Genomic DNA, 19275 nt, shown 5'->3' on the forward strand with positions numbered 1-19275 from the left:
TGTCACTTTATAACACTGGGGTACAGTACTGGTGTGGACAGGTCTGTCGCTGTATAACACTGGGGTGCAGTACTGGCGGGGACAGGTCTGTCACTGTATAACACTGGGGTACAGTACTGGCGGGGACAGGTCTGTCACTGTATAACACTGGGGTGCAGTACTGGCGGGGACAGGTCTGTCACTCTATAACACTGGGGTACAGTACTGGTGGTGACAGGTCTGTCACTGTATAACACTGGGATACAGTACTGGCGGGAACTGGTCTGTCACTGTATAACACGGGTACAGTACTGGTGGGGACAGGTCTGTCACTGTATAACACTGGGGTACAGTACTGGTGGGGACCGGTCTGTCAGTGTATAACACTGGGGTACAGTACAGGTGGGGACCGGTCTGTCAGTGTATAACACTGAGGTACAGTACTGGTGGGGACAGGTCTGTCACTGTATAACACTGGGGTACAGTACTGGTGGGTACAGGTCTGTCAGTGTATAACACTGGGGTACAGTCGTGGTGGGGACAGCTCTGTCACTGTATAACACTGGGGTACAGTACTGGTGGGGACAGGTCTGTCACTGGAGATCACTGGGGTACAGTACTGGTGGGGACAGGTCTGTCTCTGGAGATCACTGGGGTACAGTACTGGCGGGGACAGGTCTGTCGCTGTATAACACTGGGGTACAGTACTGGTGGGGACAGGTCTGTCACTGGAGATCACTGGGGTACAGTACTGGCGGGGACAGGTCTGTCGCTGTATAACACTGGGGTACAGTACTGGTGGGGACAGGTCTGTCACTGGAGATCACTGGGGTACAGTACTGGCGGGGACAGGTCTGTCGCTGTATAACACTGGGGTACAGTACTGGCGGGGACAGGTCTGTCACTGCAGAACACTGTGGTTCCGTACTGTTGGGGGCAGGTCTGTCACTGTATAATACTGGTGTACAGTACTGGTGGGGACAGGTCTGTTGCTGTATAACACTGGGGTGCAGTACTGGCGGGGACAGGTCTGTCACCGTACAATACTGGGGTACAGTACTGGTGGGGACAGGTCTGTCGCTGGATAACACTGGGGTACAGTACTGGCGGGGACAGGTCTGTCACTGTATAACACTGGGGTGCAGTACTGGCGGGGACAGGTCTGTCACTGTATAACACTGGGATACAGTACTGGCGGGGACTGGTCTGTCACTGTATAACACTGGGATACAGTACTGGCGGGGACTGGTCTGTCACTGTATAACACTGGGATACAGTACTGGCGGGGACAGGTCTGTCACTGTATAACACGGGTACAGTACTGGTGGTGACAGGTCTGTCACTGTATAACACTGGGATACAGTACTGGCGGGGACTGGTCTGTCACTGTATAACACTGGGATACAGTACTGGTGGGGACAGGTCTGTCACTGTACAAAACTGGGGTACAGTGCTGGTGGGGACAGGTCTGTCACTGTACAAAACCGGGGTACAGTACTTGTGGGGACAGGTCTGTCGCTGTGCAACACTGGGGTACAGTACTTGCTACAGGTCTGTCGCTGTACAACACTGGGGTACTGTACTCATGGGGACAGATCTGTCACTGTATAATACTGGCCTACAGCACTGGTGGGGACAGGTCTGTCGCTTTATAACACTGGGGTACAGTCGTGTTGGGGACAGTTCTTTCGCTGTTCAACACTGGGGTACAGTGGTGGGGATGGGTCTGTCGCTGTATAACACTGGGGTACAGTACTGGTGGGGACAGGTCTGTCAGTCTATAACAGTGGGGTACAGTACTGGTGGGGACAGGTCTGTCGCTGTAGAACACTGGGGTACAGTACTGGTGGGGACAGGTCAGTCACTGTATAACACTGGGGTATAGTACAGGTGAGGACAGGTCTGTCACTGTATAACACTGGGGTTCAGTACTGGTGGGGACAGGTCTGTTGCTGTACAACACTGGGGTACAGTACTGGCGGGGACAGGTCTGTCACTGTATAACACTGGGGTACAGTACTGGTGGGGACAGGTCTGTCAGTGTTGAACACTCGGGTACAGTACTGGTGGGGATGGGTCTGTCACTGTATAACACTGGGGTACAGTACTGGTGGGGACAAGTCTGTCACTGTATAATACTGGGATACAGTACTGGTGGGGACAGGTCTGTCACTGTACAAAACTGGGGTACAGTGCTGGTGGGGACAGGTCTGTCACTGTACAAAACCGGGGTACAGTACTTGTGGGGACAGGTCTGTCGCTGTGCAACACTGGGGTACAGTACTTGCTACAGGTCTGTCGCTGTACAACACTGGGGTACTGTACTCATGGGGACAGGTCTGTCACTGTATAATACTGGCCTACAGCACTGGTGGGGACAGGTCTGTCGCTTTATAACACTGGGGTACAGTCGTGGTGGGGACAGTTCTTTCGCTGTTCAACACTGGGGTACAGTGGTGGGGATGGGTCTGTCGCTGTATAACACTGGGGTACAGTACTGGTGGGGACAGGTCTGTCAGTCTATAACAGTGGGGTACAGCACTGGTGGGGACAGGTCTGTCGCTTTATAACACTGGGGTACAGTCGTGGTGGGGACAGTTCTTTCGCTGTTCAACACTGGGGTACAGTGGTGGGGATGGGTCTGTCGCTGTATAACACTGGGGTACAGTACTGGTGGGGACAGGTCTGTCAGTCTATAACAGTGGGGTACAGTACTGGTGGGGACGGGTCTGTCACTGTATAACACTGGGGTACAGTACTGGTGGGGACAGGTCTGTCACTGTATAACACTGGGGTACAGTACTGGTGGGGATGGGTCTGTCACTGTATAACACTGGGGTACAGAACGGGTGGGGACAGATCTGTCACTGTATTACACGGGTACAGTACTGGTGGGGACAGGTCTGTCACTGCATAACACTGAGGTACAGTACTGGTGGGGATGGGTCTGTCACTGTATAACACTGGGGTACAGTACTGGCGGGGTCTGGTCTGTCACTGTAGAACACTGGGGTACAGTACTGGCGGGGATGGGTCTGTCGCTGTATAACACTGGGGTACAGTACTGGTGGGGACAGGTCTGTCAGTCTATAACACTGGGGTACAGTACTGGTGGGGACAGGTCTGTCGCTGTATAACACTGGGGTACAGTACTGGTGGGGATAGGTCTGTCGCTGTAGAACACTGGGGTACAGTACTGGTGGGGACAGGTCAGTCACTGTATAACACTGGGGTATAGTACAGGTGGGGACAGGTCTGTCACTGTATAACACTGGGGTTCAGTACTGGTGGGGACAGGTCTGTCACTGTATAACACTGGGGTACAGTACTGGTGGGGACAGGTCTGTTGCTGTACAACACTGGGGTACAGTACTGGCGGGGACAGGTCTGTCACTGTATAACACTGGGGTACAGTACTGGTGGGGACGGGTCTGTCACTGTATAACACTGGGGTACAGTACTGGTGGGGACTAGTCTGTCACTGTATAATACTGGGGTGCAGTACTGTTGTTGGCAGGTCTGTCACTGTGTAACACTGGGGTACAATACTGGTGGGGATGGGTCTGTCGCTGTATAAGACTGGGGTACAGTACTGGTGGAGACAGGTCTGTCACTGGATAACACTGGGGTACAGTACTGGTGGGGAGGGGTCTGTCACTGTATAACACTGGTGTACAGAACGGGTGGGGACAGATCTGTCACTGTATTACACGGGTACAGTACTGGTGGGGACAGGTCTGTCACTGCATAACACTGAGGTACAGTACTGGTGGGGATGGGTCTGTCACTGTATAACACTGGGGTACAGTACTGGCGGGGACTGGTCTGTCACTGAAAAACACTGGGGTACAGTACTGGCGGGGACAGGTCCGTCACTGTAGAACACTGGGGTACAGTACTGGTGGGGACAGGTCTGTCGCTGTCTAACACGGTACAGTACTGATGGTGACAGGTCTGTCACTGTATAACACTGGGGTACAGTACTGGTGGGGACAGGTCTGTCACTGTATAACACTGGGGTACAGTACTGGTGGGGACAGGTCTGTCACTGTACAACACTGGGGTACAGTACTGGTGGGGGACAGGTCTGTCACTATATAACACTGGGGTACAGGACTGGTGGGGACAGGTCTGTCACTGTATAACAGTGGGGTACAGTACTGGTGGGGACAGGTCTGTCAGTGTATAGCACTGGGGTACAGTACTGGTGGGGACAGGTCTGTCAGTGTATAACACTGGGGTACAGTACTGGTGGGGACAGGTCTGTCAATGAGTAACACTGGGGTACAGTACTGGTGGGTACAGGTCTGTCACTGTATAACACTGGGGTACAGTACTGGTGTGGACAGGTCTGTCACGGTATAACACTGAGGTACAGTACTGGTGGGGACAGGTCTGTCACTGTATAACACTGAGGTACAGTACTGGTGGGGACCGGTCTGTCACTGTATAACACTGAGGTACAGTACTGGTGGGGACAGGTCTGTCAGTGTATAACACTGGGGTACAGTACTGGTGTGGACAGGTCTGTCACTGTATAACACTGAGGTACAGTACTGGTGGGTACAGGTCTGTCACTGTATAACACTGGGGTACAGTACTGGTGTGGACAGGTCTGTCACGGTATAACACTGAGGTACAGTACTGGTGGGGACAGGTCTGTCAGTGTATAACACTGGGGTTCAGTACTGGTGGGGACAGGTCTGTCACTGTATAACACTGGGGTACAGTACTGGTGGGGACAGGTCGGTCAGTGTATAACACTGGGGTACAGTACTGGTGGGGACAGGTCTGTCAGTGTATAACACTGGGGTTCAGTACTGGTGGGGACAGGTCTGTCAGTGTATAACACTGGGGTTCAGTACTGGTGGGGACAGGTCTGTCACTGTATAACACTGGGGTACAGTACTGGTGGGGACAGTTCTGTCACTGTATAACACTGGGGTACAGTACTGGTGGGGACAGGTCTGTCAGTGTATAACACTGGGGTACAGTACTGGTGGGGACAGGTCTGTCAGTGTATAACACTGGGGTACAGTACTGGTGGGGACAGGTCTGTCACTGTACAACACTGGGGTACAGTACTGGTGGGGACAGGTCTGTCACTGTATAACACTGGGGTACAGTACTGGTGGGGACAGGTCTGTCAATGAGTAACACTGGGGTACAGTACTGGTGGGGACAGGTCTGTCAGTGTATAACACTGGGGTACAGTACTGGTGGGGACCGGTCTGTCAGTGTATATCACTGGGGTACAGTACTGGTGTGGACAGGTCTGTCACTGTATAACACTGGGGTACAGTACTGGTGGGGACAGTTCTGTCACTGTATAACACTGGGGTACAGTGTTGGTGGGGACAGGTCTGTCACTGTATAACACTGGAGTACAGTACTGGTGGGGACAGGCTGTCAGTGTTGAACACTGGGGTACAGTACTGGTGGGTACAGGTCTGTCAGTGTTGAACACTGGGGTACAGTACTGGTGGGGACAGGCTGTCAGTGTTGAACACTGGGGTACAGTACTGGTGGGGACTGGTCTGTCTGTATAGCACTGGGGTACAGTATTGGTGGGGACAGGTCTGTCACTGTATAACACTGGGGCACAGTACTGGTGGGGACAGGTCTGTCAGTGTGTAGCACTGGAGTACAGTACTGGTGGGACAGCTCTGTCACTGTATAACACTGGGGTACAGTACTGGTGGGGACAGGTCTGTCAGTGTTGAACACTGGGGTACAGTACTGGTGGGACAGCTCTGTCACAATATAACACTGGGGTACAGTACTAGCGGGGACAGGTCTGTCACTATAACACTGGGGTACAGTACGGGCGGGGATGGATCTGTCACTGTATAACACTGGGGTACAGTACTGGTGGGGACAGGTCTGTCACTGTATAACACTGGTGTACCGTACTGGTGGGGACAGGTCTGTCAGTGTTGAACACTGGGGTACAGTACTGGTGGGGACCGGTCTGTCACTGTATAACACTGAGGTACAGTACTGGTGGGGACAGGTCTGTCAGTGTATAACACTGGGGTACAGTACTGGTGTGGACAGGTCTGTCACTGTATAACACTGAGGTACAGTACTGGTGGGTACAGGTCTGTCACTGTATAACACTGGGGTACAGTACTGGTGTGGACAGGTCTGTCACGGTATAACACTGAGGTACAGTACTGGTGGGGACAGGTCTGTCAGTGTATAACACTGGGGTTCAGTACTGGTGGGGACAGGTCTGTCACTGTATAACACTGGGGTACAGTACTGGTGGGGACAGGTCGGTCAGTGTATAACACTGGGGTACAGTACTGGTGGGGACAGGTCTGTCAGTGTATAACACTGGGGTACAGTACTGGTGGGGTCAGGTCTGTCAGTGTATAACACTGGGGTTCAGTACTGGTGGGGACAGGTCTGTCACTGTATAACACTGGGGTACAGTACTGGTGGGGACAGTTCTGTCACTGTATAACACTGGGGTACAGTACTGGTGGGGACAGGTCTGTCAGTGTATAACACTGGGGTACAGTACTGGTGGGGACAGGTCTGTCAGTGTATAACACTGGGGTACAGTACTGGTGGGGACAGGTCTGTCACTGTATAACACTGGGGTACAGTACTGGTGGGGACAGGTCTGTCACTGTATAACACTGGGGTACAGTACTGGTGGGGACAGGTCTGTCACAGAATAACACTGGAGTACAGTACTGATGGGGACAGGCTGTCAGTGTTGAACACTGGGGTACAGTACTGGTGGGCACTGGTCTGTCTGTGTATAACACTGGGGTACAGTACTGGTGGGGACTGGTCTGTCTGTGTATAACACTGGGGTACAGTACTGGTGCGGACAGGTCTGTCACTGTATAACACTGGGGTACAGTACTGGTGGGGGACAGGTCTGTCACTATATAACACTGGGGTACAGTACTGGTGGGGACAGGTCTGTCAGTGTATAACACTGGGGTACAGTACTGGTGGGGACAGGTCTGTCAGTGTATAACACTGGGGTACAGTACTGGTGGGGACAGGTCTGTCAGTGTATAACACTGGGGTACAGTACTGGTGGGGACAGGTCTGTCACTGTATAACACTGGGGTACAGTACTGGTGGGGACAGGTCTATCAGTGTATAACACTGGGGTACAGTACTGGTGGGGACCGGTCTGTCAGTGTATATCACTGGGGTACAGTACTGGTGTGGACAGGTCTGTCACTGTATAACACTGGGGTACAGTACTGGTGGGGACAGGTCTGTCAGTGTATAACACTGGGGTACAGTACTGGTGTGGACAGGTCTGTCACTGTATAACACTGAGGTACAGTACTGGTGGGGACAGGTCTGTCAGTGTATAACACTGGGGTACAGTACTGGTGGGGACAGGTCTGTCAGTGTATAACACTGGGGTACAGTACTGGTGTGGACAGGTCTGTCACTGTATAACACTGAGGTACAGTACTGGTGGGGACAGGTCTGTCAGTGTATAACACTGGGGTACAGTACTGGTGGGGACAGGTCTGTCAGTGTATAACACTGGGGTACAGTACTGGTGGGGACCGGTCTGTCAGTGTATATCACTGGGGTACAGTACTGGTGTGGACAGGTCTGTCACTGTATAACACTGGGGTACAGTACTGGTGGGGACAGGTCTGTCAGTGTATAACACTGGGGTACAGTACTGGTGTGGACAGGTCTGTCACTGTATAACACTGAGGTACATTACTGGTGGGGACAGGTCTGTCAGTGTATAACACTGGGGTACAGTACTGGTGGGGACAGGTCTATCAGTGTATAACACTGGGGTACAGTACTGGTGGGGACAGGTCTATCAGTGTATAACACTGGGGTGCAGTACTGATGGGGACAGATCTGTCATTGTATAACACTGGGGTACAGTACTGGTGGGGACAGGTCTATCAGTGTATAACACTGGGGTACAGTACTGGTGGGGACCGTTCTGTCAGTGTATAACACTGGGGTACAGTACTGGTGGGGACCGGTCTGTCAGTGTATAACACTGGGGTACAGTACTGGTGGGGACAGGTCTGTCAGTGTATAACACTGGGGTACAGTACTGGTGGGGACCGGTCTGTCAGTGTATATCACTGGGGTACAGTACTGGTGTGGACAGGTCTGTCACTGTATAACACTGGGGTACAGTGTTGGTGGGGACAGGTCTGTCACTGTATAACACTGGGGTACAGTACTGGTGGGTACAGGTCTGTCAGTGTTGAACACTGGGGTACAGTACTGGTGGGGACAGGCTGTCAGTGTTGAACACTGGGGTACAGTACTGGTGGGGACTGGTCTGTCTGTATAGCACTGGGGTACAGTATTGGTGGGGACAGGTCTGTCACTGTATAACACTGGGGCACAGTACTGGTGGGGACAGGTCTGTCAGTGTGTAGCACTGGGGTACAGTACTGGTGGGACAGCTCTGTCACTGTATAACACTGGGGTACAGTACTGGTGGGGACAGGTCTGTCAGTGTTGAACACTGGGGTACAGTACTGGTGGGACAGCTCTGTCACAATATAACACTGGGGTACAGTACTAGCGGGGACAGGTCTGTCACTATAACACTGGGGTACAGTACGGGCGGGGATGGGTCTGTCACTGTATAACACTGGGGTACAGTACTGGTGGGGACAGGTCTGTCACTGTATAACACTGGGGTACCGTACTGGTGGGGACAGGTCTGTCAGTGTTGAACACTGGGGTACAGTACTGGTGGAGACAGGTCTGTCACTGTATCACACTGGGCTACTGTACTGATGGGGACAGGTCTGTCACTGTATAACACTGGGGTTCAGTACTGGTGGGGACAGGTCTGTTGCTGGAGAACACTGGGGTACAGTACTGGTGGGGACAGGTCTGTTGCTGGAGAACACTGGGGTACAGTTCTGGTGGGGACAGGTCTGTCGCTAGAACACTGGGGTACAGTACTGGTGGGGACAGGTCTGTCGCTAGAACACTGGGGTACAGTACTGGTGGGGACAGGTCTGTCACTGTGTAGCACTGGGGTTCAGTACTGGTGGGGACAGGTCTGTCGCTGGAGAACACTGGGTTACAGTACTGGTGGGGACAGGTCTGTCGCTGTATAACACTGGGGTACAGTACTGGTGGGGACAGGTCTGTCACTGTATCACACTGGGGTACTGTACTGATGGGGACAGGTCTGTCACTGTATAACACTGGGGTACAGTACTGGTGGGGACAGGTCTGTCAGTGTTGAACACTGGGGTACAGTACTGGTGGGTACAGGTCTGTCAGTGTATAACACTGGGGTACAGTACTGGTGGGTACAGGTCTGTCAGTATATAACACTGGGGTACAGTACTGGTGGAGACAGCTCTGTCGCTGTATAACACTGGGGTACAGTACTGGTGGAACAGCTCTGTCGCTGTATAACACTGGGGTACAGTACTGGTGGGGACAGGTCTGTCACTGTATAACACTGGGGTACAGTACTGGTGGGGACAGGTCTGTCACTGTATAACACTGGGGTACAGTACTGGTGGGGACAGGTCTGTCACTGTATAACACTGGGGTACAGTACTGCTGGGGACAGGTCTGTCTCTGTATAACACTGGGGTACAGTACTGGTGGGGACAGGTCTGTCACTGTATAACACTGGGGTTCAGTACTGGTGGGGACAGGTCTGTCAGTTTATAACACTGGGGTACAGTACTGGTGGGGACAGGTCTGTCACTGTATAACACTGGGGTACAGTACTGGTGGGGACAGGTCTGTCAGTGTATAACACTGGGGTACAGTAATGGTGGGGACAGGTCTGTCACTATATAACACTGGGGTACAGTACTGGTGGGGACAGGTCTGTCTCTGTATAACACTGGGGTACAGTACTGGTGGGGACAGGTCTGTCACTGTATAACACTGGGGTTCAGTACTGGTGGGGCTGGTGTGTCAGTGTATAACACTGGGGTACAGTACTGGTGGGGACAAGTCTGTCGCTGTATAACACTGGGCTTCAGTACTGGTGGGGACAGGTCTGTCAGTGTATAACACTGGGGTACAGTACTGGTGGGGACAGGTCTGTCAGTGTATAACACTGGGGTATAGTACTGGTGGGGACAGGTCTGCCAATGTATAACACAGGGGTACAGTACTGGTGGGGACAGGTCTGTCACCGTATAACACTGGGGTACAGTACTGGTGGGGACAGGTCTGTCAGTGTATAACACTGGGGTACAGTACTCGTGGGGACTGGTCTGTCAGTGTAAAACACTGGGGTACAGTACTGGTGGGGACAGGTCTGTCTCTGTATAACACTGGGGTGCAGTACTGGTGGGGACAGGTCTGTCACTGTATAACACTGGGGTACAGTACAGGTGGGGACAGGTCTGTCACTGTATAACACTGGGGTACAGTACTGGTGGGGACAGGTCTGTCAGTTTATAACACTGGGGTACAGTACTGGTGGGGACAGGTCTGTCACTGTATAACACTGTGGTACAGTACTGGTGGGGACAGGTCTGTCACTGTATAACACTGGGGTTCAGTACTGGTGGGGACAGGTCTGTCACTGTATTACACTGGGGTACAGTACTGGTGGGGACAGGTCTGTCACTGTATAACGCTGGAGTACAGTACTGGTGGGGACAGGCTGTCAGTGTATAACACTGGGGTACAGTACTGGTGGGGACAGGTCTGTCAGTGTTGAACACTGGGGTATAGTACTGGTGGGGACAGGTCTGTCAGTTTTGAACACTGGGGTACAGTACTGGTGGGGACAGGTCTGTCAGTGTATAACACTGGGGTACAGTACTGGTGGGGACAGGTCTGTCAATGTTGAACACTGGGGTACAGTACTGGTGGGGACAGGTCTGTCAGTGTATAACACTGGGGTACAGTACTGGTGGGGACAGGTCTGTCACTGTATAACACTGGGGTACAGTACTGGTGGGGACAGGTCTGTCAGTGTTGAACACTGGGGTACAGTACTGGTGGGGACAGGTCTGTCAGTGTTAAACACTGGGGTACAGTACTGGTGGGGACAGGTCTGTCAGTGTTGAACACTGGGGTACAGTACTGGTGGGTACAGGTCTGTCAGTGTTGAACACTGGGGTACAGTACTGGTGGGTACAGGTCTGTCACTGTATAACACTGGGGTACAGTACTGGTGGGGACAGGTCTGTCAGTGTTGAACACTGGGGTACAGTACTGGGGGGGGCAGGTTTGTCGCTGTCTTACACTGGGGTACAGTACTGGTGGGGACAGGTCTGTCACTACATAACACTGGGGTACAGTATTGGTGGGTACAGGTCTGTCACTGTATAACACTGGGGTGCAGTACTGGTGGGGACAGGTCTGTCAGTGTTGAACACTGGGGTACAGTACTGGTGGGGACAGGTCTGTCAGTGTTGAACACTGGGGTACAGTACTGGTGGGGACAGGTCTGTCAGGGTATAACACTGGGGTACAGTACTGGTGGGGATAGGTCTGTCAGGGTTTAACACGGGTACAGTACTGGTGGGTACAGGTCTGTCACTGTAGAACACTGGGGTACAGTACTGGTGGGGACAGGTCGGTCACTGTATAACACTGCGGTACAGTACTGGTGCGGACAGGTCTGTCAGTGTATAACACTGGGGTACAGTACTGGTGGGGACAGGTCTGTCACTGTATAACACTGGGCTACAGTACTGGTGGGGACAGGTCTGTCAGTGTATAACACTGGGGTACAGTACTGGTGCGGACAGGTCTGTCAGTGTATAACACTGGGGTACAGTACTGGTGGGGACAGGTCTGTCACTGTATAACACTGGGGTACAGTACTGGTGGGGACAGGTCTGTCACTGTATAACACTGGGGTACAGTACTGGTGGGGACAGGTTTGTCAGTGTATAACACTGGGGTACAGTACTGGTGGGGACAGGTCTGTCAGTGTATAACACTGGGGTACAGTACTGGTGGGGACAGGTCTGTCACTGTATAACACTGGGGTACAGTACTGGTGGGGACAGGTTTGTCAGTGTATAACACTGGGTTACAGTACTGGTGGGGACAGGTCTGTCGCTGTATAACACTGGGGTACAGTACTGGTGGGGACAGGTCTGTCACTGTATCACACTGGGCTACTGTACTGATGGGGACAGGTCTGTCACTGTATAACACTGGGGTACAGTACTGGTGGGGACAGGTCTGTCACTGTATCACACTGGGCTACTGTACTGATGGGGACAGGTCTGTCACTGTATAACACTGGGGTTCAGTACTGGTGGGGACAGGTCTGTCGCTGGAGAACACTGGGGTACAGTACTGGTGGGGACAGGTCTGTCGCTGGAGAACACTGGGGTACAGTACTGGTGGGGACAGGTCTGTCGCTAGAACACTGGGGTACAGTACTGGTGGGGACAGGTCTGTCGCTAGAACACTGGGGTACAGTACTGGTGGGGACAGGTCTGTCACTGTGCAGCACTGGGGTTCAGTACTGGTGGGGACAGGTCTGTCGCTGGAGAACACTGGGTTACAGTACTGGTGGGGACAGGTCTGTCGCTAGAACACTGGGGTACAGTACTGGTGGGGACAGGTCTGTCACTGTGTAACACTGGGGTACAGTACTGGTGGGGACAGGTCTGTCGCTTTATAACACTGGGGTGCAGTACTGGTGGGGACAGGTCTGTCAGTGTTGAACACTGGGGTACTGTACTGGTGGGGACAGGTCTGTCACTGTATAACACTGGGGTACAGTACTGGTGGGGACAGGTCTGTCAGTGTATAACACTGGGGTACAGTACTGGTGGAGACAGGTCTGTCAGTGTTGAACACTGTGGTACAGTACTGGTGGGGACAGGTCTGTCAGTGTATAACACTGGGGTACAGTACTGGTGGGGACAGGTCTGTCACTGTATAACACTGGGGTACAGTACTGGTTGGGACAGGTCTGTCAGTGTATAACACTGGGGTACAGTACTGGTGGGGACAGGTCTGTCACTGTATAACACTGGGGTACAGTACTGATGGGGACAGGTCTGTCACTGTATAACACTGGGGTACAGTACTGGTGGGGACAGGTCTGTCAGTGTATAACACTGGGGTACAGTACTGGTGGGGACAGGTCTGTCAGTGTTGAACACTGGGGTATAGTACTGGTGGGGACAGGTCTGTCAATTTTGAACACTGGGGTACAGTACTGGTGGGGACAGGTCTGTCAGTGTCGAACACTGGGGTACAGTACTGGTGGGGACAGGTCTGTCAGTGTATAACACTGGGGTACAGTACTGGTGGGGACAGGTCTGTCAGTGTATAACACTGGGGTACAGTACTGGTGGGGACAGGTCTGTCAGTGCATAACACTGGGGTACAGTACTGGTGGGGACAGGTCTGTCAGTGTTGAACACTGGGGTACAGTACTGGTGGGGACAGGTCTGTCAGTGTATAACACTGGGGTACAGTACTGGTGGGGACAGGTCTGTCAATGTTGAACACTGGGGTACAGTACTGGTGGGGACAGGTCTGTCAGTGTATAACACTGGGGTACAGTACTGGTGGGGACAGGTCTGTCACTGTATAACACTGGGGTACAGTACTGGTGGGGACAGGTCTGTCAGTGTATAACACTGGGGTACAGTACTGGTGGGGACAGGTCTGTCAGTGCATAACACTGGGGTACAGTACTGGTGGGGACAGGTCTGTCAGTGCATAACACTGGGGTACAGTACTGATGGGGACAGGTCTGTCAGTGTTGAACACTGGGGTACAGTACTGGTGGGGACAGGTCTGTCAGTGTTGAACACTGGGGTACAGTACTGGTGGGGACAGGTCTGTCAGTGTTGAACACTGGGGTACAGTACTGGTGGGTACAGGTCTGTCAGTGTTGAACACTGGGGTACAGTACTGGTGGGTACAGGTCTGTCAGTGTTGAACACTGGGGTACAGTACTGGTGGGTACAGGTCTGTCACTGTATAACACTGGGGTACAGTACTGGTGGGGACAGGTCTGTCAGTGTTGAACACTGGGGTACAGTACTGGGGGGGGGCAGGTCTGTCGCTGTATAACACTGGGGTACAGTACTGGTGGGGACAGGTCTGTCACTACATAACACTGGGGTACAGTATTGGTGGGTACAGGTCTGTCACTGTATAACACTGGGGTGCAGTACTGGTGGGGACAGGTCTGTCAGTGTTGAACACTGGGGTACAGTACTGGTGGGGACAGGTCTGTCAGGGTTTAACACTGGGGTACAGTACTGGTGGGGATAGGTCTGTCAGGGTTTAACACGGGTACAGTACTGGTGGGTACAGGTCTGTCACTGTAGAACACTGGGGTACAGTACTGGTGGGGGCAGGTCGGTTACTGTATAACACTGGGGTACAGTACTGGTGCGGACAGGTCTGTCAGTGTATAACACTGGGGTACAGTACTGGTGGGGACAGGTCTGTCAGTGTATAACACTGGGGTACAGTACTGGTGGGGGACAGGTCTGTCACTGTATATCACTGGGGTACAGTACTGGTGGGGACAGGTCTGTCAGTGGATAACACTGGGGTACAGTACTGGTGGGGACAGGTCTGTCACTGTATAACACTGGGGTACAGTACTGGTGGGGACAGGTCTGTCAGTGTATAACACTGGGTTACAGTACTGGTGGGGACAGGTCTGTCGCTGTATAACACTGGGGTACAGTACTGGTGGGGACAGGTCTGTCACTGTATCACACTGGGCTACTGTACTGATGGGGACAGGTCTGTCACTGTATAACACTGGGGTACAGTACTGGTGGGGACAGGTCTGTCACTGTATCACACTGGGCTACTGTACTGATGGGGACAGGTCTGTCACTGTATAACACTGGGGTTCAGTACTGGTGGGGACAGGTCTGTCGCTGGAGAACACTGGGGTACAGTACTGGTGGGGACAGGTCTGTCGCTGGAGAACACTGGGGTACAGTACTGGTGGGGACAGGTCTGTCGCTAGAACACTGGGGTACAGTACTGGTGGGGACAGGTCTGTCACTGTGTAGCACTGGGGTTCAGTACTGGTGGGGACAGGTCTGTCGCTGGAGAACACTGGGTTACAGTACTGGTGGGGACAGGTCTGTCGCTAGAACACTGGGGTACAGTACTGGTGGGGACAGGTCTGTCACTGTGTAACACTGGGGTACAGTACTGGTGGGGACAGGTCTGTCGCTTTATAACACTGGGGTTCAGTACTGGTGGAGACAGATCTGTCACTATAACACTGGGGTGCAGTACTGGTGGGGACAGGTCTGTCAGTGTTGAACACTGGGGTACTGTACTGGTGGGGACAGGTCTGTCACTGTATAACACTGGGGTACAGTACTGGTGGGGACAGGTCTGTCAGTGTATAACACGGGTACAGTACTGGTGGAGACAGGTCTGTCAGTGTTGAACACTGTGGTACAGTACTGGTGGGGACAGGTCTGTCAGTGTTTCACACTGGGGTACAGTACTGGTGGGGACAGGTCTGTCACTGTATAACACTGGGGTACAGTACTGGTTGGGACAGGTCTGTCAGTGTATAACACTGGGGTACAGTACTGGTGGGGACAGGTCTGTCACTGTATAACACTGGGGTACAGTACTGATGGGGACAGGTCTGTCACTGTATAACACTGGGGTACAGTACTGATGGGGACAGGTCTGTCACTGTATAACACTGGAGTACAGTACTGGTGGAGACAGGTTTGTCAGTGTTGAACACTGGGGTACGGTACTGGTGGGGACAGGTCTGTCACTGTATAACACTGGGGTATGGTACTGCTGGGGACAGTTCTGTCACTGTATAACACTGGGGTACAGTACTGGTGGGGACAGGTCTGTCACTGTATAACACTGGGGTACAGTACTGGTGGGGACAGGTCTGTCACTGTATAACACTGGGGTACAGTACTGGTGGGGACAGGTCTGTCACTGTATAACACTGGGGTACAGTACTGGTGGGGACAGGTCTGTCACTGCATAACACTGGGATACAGTACTGGTGGGGACAGGTCTGTCACTGCATAACACTGGGGTACAGTACTGGTGGGGACAGGTCTGTCACTGCATAACACTGGGGTACAGTACTGGTGGGGACAGGTCTGTCACTGTATAACACTGGGGTACAGTACTGGTGGAGACAGCTCAGTGCGGAAGGCAATCCTCATACAGGGATATCCGAATCCTCTTGGTTGTTCTTTAATCTCTAAATACAGACATACATTGGCCCCGTGCTCATCTCGGTCAACCCTTTCAAACAGATGCCGTATTTCACTGATCGGGAAGTTGAACTGTACCAAGGGGCGGTAAGTCCCGTGTGTAAACCCCCTCCCCCAACTGAAGTGCTTATTTTTATTTTCATGATTGAGACGATGTGATTCTCCCTGGTATCCTGGGGCCCACACGACGTCCTCAGCAGAGGCCTCCGACAGGCAATCTGGCGGTGTATCGCATCGCTGTTTGTGGGAGCTTGCTGTGCACAAATCGGCTGCCGCGTTTCCTCTCTCCTGACGGGTAGCCACGTGTGGAAAACCCGTCCACCATGCCCCGAGCCCGGGAAAGGCACGATGGAGACGCAAGACTTTTCAAACTTTGCGGACAGGGCCGGAAGCTGGGTTCGTAGAATCACCCGGACAGGCAGCCCATCGTGTCTGTGCCGGCTCCCTGAGTCGAACAGTCGTGCTCGGTCCCGCTTTTTTTCACCTGTCCGTAACTTAATCCTCGAGCACCTGTCCGACTCTCGCGAAAGGCGAGTCTTCTGGGAAGCAGGAGTCCCCACCCTCCCCCATCCGCTCCGTGCTGGTGTCTCTGCTCCACTCGAGCCTCCTCCCACCCCAACTCTTCATCTCCCCCCATCCCCATATCCTTCTATTCCTTTCTCCCTCGTGTTTATCCAGCTTCCCCCTTAAACATATCTCTGCTATTCCCCCCCAACCACTCCCTGTGGTAGCGAGTTCCACATTCTCACCACTCTCTAGGGAAAGAGGTTTCTCCTGAATTCCCCATTGGATTTATCAGTGACTGTCTTATATTGATGGCCCCCTAGTTCTGGTCTCCCCCCCCACAAGTGGAAACATGGGCTGAATCGACTCTGTTGTGCCGTATCGTTCTCTAATTCGAAGGACTTTCGATCGTGATCAGGAGCTGGAACCCTGAACGGCGTCAAGTCCTGGCTGATGTCACTTCCTGGGGAAGGCCATCTTGCCTATTGAACAGGAGTAGCCAGGCCCCTGGTAAATATTTGACCAATCCTGTCCTTTTCCCCCAATAGGCCTTGCGAGGTTTGGAAGCCTTGTGCACTCCCTCCTGTTTAACGTTGGGACACTTCCCCCACCACCCCCCCCCCCCCCCCCCACTCCACCAGCACCCCCCCCTCCAATTAAAGCAAGAAAAATAATGAGGCGCGGGGGGTGTGATCCAGGATTTCCAATTGAGAAACAGGCATAGAAATGGAATAGAGTCTAACGCAGCACAGAAAAAAGGCCATTCAGCCCATCGTGCCTGTGCTGGCTCTTTGAAAGAGCTATCCAATTAGTCCACTCCCCCCCTCCCGCTCTTTCCACCCCCCCCCCCCAGATCCCTGCATGTTTTCCCCTTCAGTATTTATCCAATTGCCCTTTTGAAAGTTACGATTGAATCTGCTTCACCGCCCTTTCAGGCAGCGCGTTCCAGATCACAACAACTCACTGCATTAAAAAAAAATTCTCTTCCCCCCCCCTCTGGTTCTTTTACCATTATCTACAATCTGTGTCCCTCTGGTTACCGACCCTCCTGCCACTGGAAACAGTTTCTCCTTATTTACTCCATCAAAACCTTCCTGATTCTGAACGCCCCGATTAAATCTCCCCCTTAACCTTCTCTGCTCTAAGGAGAACAATCCCAGCTTCTCCCAGTCTCTCCACATTAACTGAAGGCCGGAGCGAGCGTCGAGGGGGCAGATTCTCTTCCCCGGAGGATGCCAGTTGGGCTTTCACGGGGGCTGTGAGGACCTGCGACCCCAGGCCTTCGCCCGGCGGTTCCCTGCCATCTGGTTTGCGGTTTGTGTTTTTTCGGGGAATGTTCCATCACGGGGTCGTGTGTTTGTCCTCAGGCTCAGTATGAAACCCGCCTCATGTCTACGCTCTGGCTGACAAACATGTATCGCAACATGATCATCGATGGGGAGAACCAGTGTGTCATTATCAGGTAATGTCAGCCCCCCTCCCCTGCCCCTCGCTTCCGCCCCTCGCTCCCCCTCCCCCGCCCCCTCGCTCCCCCCCTCCCCCGCCCCTCGCTCCCCCCCTCCCCCGCCCCTCGCTCCCCCCTCCCCCGCCCCGCTCCCCCCTCCCCCGCCCCTCGCTCCCCCCTCCCCCGCCCCTCTGCTCCCCCCTCCCCCGCCCCTTGCTCCCCCGCTCCCCTTGCTCCTCCCCGCCCCTTGCTCCCCCCCTCCCCCGCCCCTTGCTCCCCCGCCCCTTGCTCCCCCGCCCCTTGCTCCCCCGCCCCTTGCCCCCCGCCCCTCGCTCCCCCCTCCCCCCGCCCTCGCTCCCCCTCCCCGCCTCGCTCCCCCCTCCCCCGCCCCTCGCTCCCCCCTCCCCGCCCTCGCTCCCCCCTCCCCCGCCCCTCGCTCACCCCCTCCCCGCCCCTCGCTCCCCTCCCCCGCCCTCGCTCCCCCCTCCCCCGCCCCTCGCTCCCCCTCCCCCGCCCCTCGCTCCCCCCTCCCGCCCCTCGTCCCCCCTCCCCGCCCCTCGCTCCCCCCTCCCCGCCCCCTCGGCTCCCCCCTCCCCCGCCCCTCGCTCCCCCCTCCCCCGCCCCTCGCTCCCCCCTCCCGCCCTCGCTCCCCCCTCCCCCGCCCCTCGCTCCCCCCTCCCCCCCGCCCCACCTCGCTTCCCCCCTCCCCCGCCCCTCGCTCCCCCCTCCCCCGCCCCTCGCTCCCTCCCCCTCCCCCGCCCCTCGCTCCCCCCTCCCCCGCCCCTCGCTCCCCCCCCCCGCCCCTCGCTCCCCCTCCCCCGCCCTCGCTCCCCCTCCCCCGCCCCTCGCTCCCCCCTCCCCGCCCTCGCTCCCCCCCTCCCCGCCCCTCGCTCCCCCCCTCCCCCGCCCCTCGCTCCCCCTCCCCCGCCCCTCGCTCCCCCCCCCTTCCCCGCCCCCCCTCGCTCCCCCCTCCCCCGCCCCCTCGCTCCCCCTCCCCCCCCAGCCCCTCGCTCCCCCCCTCCCCCGCCCCTCGCTCCCCCCTCCCCCCGCCCCTCGCTCCCCCCCTCCCCCGCCCCTCGCTCCCCCCTCCCCCGCCCCTCGCTCCCCCCTCCCCCGCCCCTCGCCCCCCCTCCCCCGCCCCCCCCTCCCCCCTCCCCCTTCCCCCGCCCA

The 19275-nt window shown here is 54.8% G+C and overlaps 1 long non-coding RNA gene across 1 annotated transcript in view; it reads left to right on the forward strand.

Annotated features, from left to right (window-relative positions):
• LOC137356771 (uncharacterized) overlaps positions 1–16243 on the forward strand; it is a 33581-nt gene extending 17338 nt beyond the window's left edge. The window contains exon 3 of the long non-coding RNA XR_010971107.1: positions 16155–16243. This is a non-coding gene — a long non-coding RNA (uncharacterized lncRNA). The remainder of the gene's footprint in view (positions 1–16154) is intronic.
• The last annotated feature ends 3032 nt before the right edge of the window (positions 16244–19275 follow it).

The sequence above is a fragment of the Heterodontus francisci genome, chromosome 46, assembly GCF_036365525.1.
Source record: "Heterodontus francisci isolate sHetFra1 chromosome 46, sHetFra1.hap1, whole genome shotgun sequence".
Taxonomy (NCBI): Eukaryota; Metazoa; Chordata; class Chondrichthyes; order Heterodontiformes; family Heterodontidae; genus Heterodontus; species Heterodontus francisci.